The sequence below is a fragment of the Carassius auratus genome, chromosome 14, assembly GCF_003368295.1.
Source record: "Carassius auratus strain Wakin chromosome 14, ASM336829v1, whole genome shotgun sequence".
In the NCBI taxonomy this organism is placed as follows: domain Eukaryota; kingdom Metazoa; phylum Chordata; class Actinopteri; order Cypriniformes; family Cyprinidae; genus Carassius; species Carassius auratus.
Genome location: NC_039256.1, coordinates 13,591,853 through 13,597,852, shown reverse-complemented (window position 1 = coordinate 13,597,852; position 6,000 = coordinate 13,591,853). Strand labels below are relative to the sequence as shown.

The 6,000-nt window shown below is 34.1% G+C and overlaps 2 long non-coding RNA genes across 2 annotated transcripts; both read left to right on the top strand.

Annotated features, from left to right (window-relative positions):
• The first annotated feature begins 810 nt into the window (after positions 1-810).
• Positions 811-1,442, top strand: LOC113114471 (uncharacterized). Its single transcript, XR_003293739.1, has 2 exons — positions 811-1,090; positions 1,190-1,442. It is a non-coding gene; the product is annotated as an uncharacterized LOC113114471 (long non-coding RNA).
• A 1,096-nt stretch (positions 1,443-2,538) lies between these two features.
• On the top strand, positions 2,539-5,531 carry LOC113114470 (uncharacterized). Its single transcript, XR_003293738.1, has 3 exons — positions 2,539-2,896; positions 3,051-3,132; positions 5,422-5,531. It is a non-coding gene; the product is annotated as an uncharacterized LOC113114470 (long non-coding RNA).
• The last annotated feature ends 469 nt before the right edge of the window (positions 5,532-6,000 follow it).

Genomic DNA, 6,000 nt, shown 5'->3' with positions numbered 1-6,000 from the left:
AAATACAACTTTTACACTTCTCCAGTACTTTAAATTAATAAATATTTTGTTGTAGTTTTAAAAATCATAAGTCAAATAGCTTTTAAAGCAATGGATTTCCTGTTGAACATTCAGTGGTGTGTTATAAGGTTTGTGGTTTCGTTCTACGACTTAAAAGGCGCACAGTTATACCTGAAACGTGACTTTTGTAGTGTTTTCTAAAGAAGGCCTACCAAACACATAAATTTAGATCTGTGTGGTAGATGCTGTCTTTTCTTTCTTTCTTTTTTATCCTTTTTTTATTGCACAAAAACTTGTACAAATATACAAAAACAAGGAAGCGAGACATAAATACACTCCAACAAGAAGCAATCATAAAATAAAAAAACGACATTATAGATTTGCATATCAAATTAGTATTATTGATACATAAAAGTGCAAAAATAAACGTACATTCTTTTGGAAAAGGTGTCATAATACATCAGAAAATAACCACTTTTTTTGTTATTTGTAAGTCTAAGAGATGAAACAAGAGAGTCCAATTCCAAAAGAAAAAAGGGGAAAGACAAAGGAGACTTAAGCCATTTCTGTTTATGAATGAAGAATTTTGCATTCACTATAAGAAAATTAACAACATATTCAACAGATAATAGCTTTGGATTTTCATAATAAAACATAACATCTTTGAGGACAAAGGTATGGGACACATTTGTAAGGTTAGAAACATAGGCGCCCGGCTTAAGTCAACCCATAATTTGTTGGTAAAGTGCGGTAGATGCAGTCGATATTTAATTGCCTACAAATTGACGTCACTGCAGTGCAGCCGGTTACGCCCAAGTCACGTGACACAGATTCCATTCGCAACGCGTGTTTCCTCGAGCAGCGTCCGTCAACTCGAGCTCTGGCCGTACGGAGGTGAACATGGCCGAGGTGTCGGAGAGGACGGAGAGGTCGCTTTAGTCGTTTCGTTTGCGGCTGGTTTCATCGCCGGTTGGCAGGCAAACAGAATGCGAAGAAGGTTCTTGGACTGGCGGAAAAAGAGGTTACAAGACAAGCTCGCAGAAACACAGAAGAAGCTAGACCTGTCATGACATATCACGAAGTCGACCTGGTGAGACATGTGCTTTTCATAATGTCATAACTGTTCTTATGGCTTTAAATTACTTTCGTGTGACTCTATAACCGGTTTACCAGCTCTTTTACTTTCTAGTGCCTCAGTCATCGGTCAATACTAACGTAGTATTCCTGACTTCACAAACAGAACGAGGAGTCTATCAGCACCTCTCCAGCTCTCAGCAGGATCGGGCTTTCAACCTTGGATCAAAGACACAATCTTCAGGCTGGAGTAATGCAATACAACTTTCCCAAAGACTGTACACACAGCAGAATGTTGAATTCTATAAAAATCCGTCTGTGCTTTTCCTTTTCTCTGTCATTTATAATAAATTGAAATATTTTATTAACTGTGGACTCATTAATATTACCGTTATCTGCACGTTATTGTGACATTGAGCTCAAGTTTGATCCAACAAAAAGCTGAAAAGTGAACAACAGTGTTCATGAAATCATTGACGGACAGAACCTCAAATCAGGGAATGTGTTTCTGAGACATCTTAGTATACTTATATTTTGCTTAAAAATCTCCATGACTTTTCCACAAGCTTGTAAGATTTTATTACAGAACTTTTTCAGAACTGAAATTTACAGATTTGTGGGTCCCGAGAAACTTTGAATATGTAATTTGTTGCTAAATATGTTAGAATTCCTGCTTTAGACATATGCTTTATTTACTTAGAAGCACCTTTTTTCAAGAAAACTGTTTTACCACGTGTACACAGTCACAGCCCGAAACAGAAATGCATTGGGTTCAGTCAAAACAAAACTACATTGCAGGTTGACTTCAAATAGGCTACATTTACACATTTTTCAACAAAAATATTTAATGGTTTCAATAAACAAGATTTAGTTATAAAAAAAAAAGTCTTGGCAACCTTCTCTGGAGTGTCTGTCAGGGCACCTCCGATCAAGTCTGTTTTACTAAATCTGAGCACGACTGGGACATTTAATCAAATCGCACATTCAGAATAACGAGTATGATCAAATTTTCTGGTGAGTTGTGTTGAGGACGAATAGAAGATGACCTCTCAAAAGAATGATTGACTAAATTAAATGTTGTTCTTTTGCTATAGTGCGCACTGGATTTGATAATAAATCTACTTTTATCTTTCCTGAAGATGGATAATATGGTGCTGTTGCTAAACCAGACGCATCAGAAGTCTTCTCTGCCTCTCCAAGGTCTCTGTCCTGTCTGACGCATCTGGTTTAGCAGCCTGCTGCACCACACAATCCAGATAAAAGTAGTTAGAGTAGGCAGAGATTTATAAATTTTTACTTTTATACATATTAAATAATTAATATTTAAATTATATATATATATATATATATATATATATATATATAATTTATTTAATTTTTTTTACAATAAAAAAAAATTTTTTGGCCACATAGGATGGCCAGACCTACAGTTCATCTCAGTCAGAACAGGGGAATGAGGAGGAAAATAGTGATGAAGAAGATGAGAGCTCTGAGGATGAAGGTGCTGAAGAAGTACAGGATGATGATGATGTTGCAAATATTGGTCCAACTGCCAGAGGACAGGGTTCTGTCTCTTACGTTGCACTAAATGCATTTACGGGAGAGGAGAAAGGGGAACTCAGCATCCAGAGTGTATCATTTTATTTTAGTTATACAATCCTTGAATTCAGGTTATTTTCTTGCTTCTAGCAATTTGTCTTTGTTTTTGCCTTGTTTCAGAATGGAGAGGTTTTAAAAGTTCTCTCTAAAAAATAAGGATGGATGGTGGCTGGCTAAAAACTCAAAATGCCAGAAGGGCCTGGTTCCCAAAACCTTCTTGGAGGTGAGTGTAATATCACAGACACTCAGTGAGTGTGTTTACATGCACAAAGTAAATATATGATAACATGAAAGTCATTTACACACATAAAACTGTGTTTAGATCATAAACTTGGATGAATTACATCTGTAAATGTATTTTAACCGTGCGTTTTCAGATGGCTTCTCTGTATGGTAGTGAGAGAGAGAGAGAGATAATGAGGAGTGAAGAAGAAGAGTACAGTCTGACATAAAGTCCAGGTGATATTTCCTCTCTCTCCACTAAATGGCAGCATTGTGTTCATATGTTGTTGTTTTGTGTATGTCTGTTCTTTTATATTAATTAAAGAGCAGTGAATATAGCTCACAATTTCAGTCATTTCTAAAACTGAATAAATAAAATTAATAGTTAATAGGCAGCCTATATTAAAGAATTTGTAAAAAAAATTTTAACGTTTTACATTTTTCAGCAGCCACTACTCCAGCCTTCAGTGTTTCATGATCCTTCAGAAATCATTCTAATATGGAAATCGTGATCCTTTTATTTAGCAAGGACGTAATGAATTGTTCAAAAGTATAAGTAAAGACGTGTAATGTTAAAAAGATTTATATTTCAGATAAATTCTGTTCTTTTGAACTTTCTACTCATCAAATACTCTTGACAAAATAAATAACAGTTTCAATAAAATTATTAAGCCACAAAATGTTTTCAACACTGATAATAATAGAAACTATTATTAATAATTGAGCACCAATAATAATAGAGCAGCAATTCAGCATATAAGAACGATTTCTGAAAAATCATGTTAAAATTTAACATTGCTGTCACAGAAATAAATCACATTTTAAAAGTTATTGAAATAGAAAATGGTTATTTTAAGCTGTAATAATATTTCACAATGTCCCAGTTATCAAATAAATCTAGCCTTGGTTAGCACAAGAGACATCTTTCAAAAATAGTTAAAAAATCTTAATTAATCCAAACTTTTGACCTATAATATAGATAGAAAAAAAGAATATGTATGTGTGTATTTGTCAAGGTTCACGGACGCCTATGTTTAACCCTGACCCTGTGGAGTTGTTGAATGATCCCATCCTCTGGGGTCGGGTTACAGGTGCTCAGCAGACACGTTCAGCTCTGTGCATTTAACGATACACACACACAAAAACACTGCTGCACCTACAACCGGAATGACAGCCTCTTTATGATCTTAAAGGAGTGAGATTGGCGTACAGTAATCAGGGTGGAACCAACCTAAAACAAAGGACAAAACATCATGAGATTAACTGCTGCGGTGCTTGAAATAATAAGGTTACAATCCAAAAGCATGAGTGTAAAATAATACAGCATATTTGAGTCTTAGAGTTTAATCATTACTTGTTATCTGTACATCTTTCACAACTCTGGATTTGTTTTTTGTTTTTAGCGCACTGTGGATGTGAATTTTGTTTGATTACTTATTTTCAGTCATTTAAAATGTTTAGGGGAGAACCAAGAAATGTTTCAGTGCATGTTTATTGATGACAAGTGGAGTATCATTGTGTAACGTTCAGCATTCATTGTGCACAGTTATTTTTTGGTCAGTCATTCGGTCAGTCACATCAGTCTTTGATGTTTCTGAATGAGCCAGTTAAGTCATTGTAAATGACTTAAAATGCACATTCAAAACCCTTTGCCTTCTCAGTGTTTATTGTAAACTGGTGTCATCTTACTCATTGTTCCACCTGTTAAGTTTACTTTAATATTTTCCTTGTAAGGTTTTAAGTAGCATTCACACAGTCAAAGCTAATAACTCCAAAAACCAATAACTCCAAGATCCCAAAGACCTGGAGATTTTCTCCACTGGTAAGACTAAGCCTCACTTAAACACATGCAAATGCATAAACAAAATCGAAGGCCACTTAAAAAATGTTCACGGTGTGTGTGTGTTTGTTCACTTTGGATGGGTTAAATGCATATACTTTTATGTAATCTCACAGTAAATATGTTTGTGCTCTCTTTCAGTCCACAGCTGTTGCTTGGCATTCCTTAAACTATTTAATGAAACTATTTAATGATTTAATGCTCTACGGTACACATTAACTAACTTATTAGAATATGATAGATACATATCAGTTATATTTTTTCCTTACATACTTACTCACAAACTATATATAACTAAATAAACCCTCTTTTAGTAGCCGTGTTCTCATTAGTAAACACTATTTATGTTTCTATAAAAAATAAGTATAAATCCTACCCTGTACCTGAACTCTTCTTTTAACAGAAAATATTATATTATTATTACATTTGTATAATTATTATTGTTATTAATATTAATAATAAATATGTTTTATTTTTTTAATAATATGAATCATTAATAATTTAATTTAACTATAAAATAAACTGTTGTTGAAATATATTTATTGATACATTTATATACCAGAATATATTTTTTGTCTAGTTAAATTAACTTCTAGGGACAAAAGTCTGCATAACATACTTAGGGTGTGCTTGTTATAGATGGGTGTATATTATTAAAAATACTACTCTTAAACTTGATTAAACAGAAATCATGGACCGAATCAGAGAGTAACCTGAGAAGATCTGAAAAGGTACTGTGTGTGTGTACATCACATGATTGCTACAGTATTAATTTAAATGGTCCTATTATGCTTTATAGCTTTTTTTTTACTGTGCCTTTTTTTACTTTATAACTTTTATTTAATCTGTAATGTTGCTATCTGAGCATAAAAAAGATCTGCAAAGTAACAAAGTTCAAAGTCCACTTCAAAAGAAAATTTCAAAAACCTTTTCAAAAACTACAACGAACAACTCGTTTGGACTACAACACCTATTTTCCAGGATTTGTGATATCACAAATATCGAAGAAATGGGACGAGACCTGGTTGAGCTGCACTACAAAAAAGTCAACGAGTGTTATCACTATGTTGGAGACATGCTAGCTTTCCCAAAGCAGACGAATTTAGAGTAGCGACCAAATAGATTTGATTTTGACACAACATTTACACTGAAGCTTGCAGACAGCTTTGGTAAGGGACATGACATTTCCCGACCAGGCGCTGAGTGCAGCCAGTCACAACACACACTGGCTCAGCTAACCAATCACAGCATATTTCATATTTCAG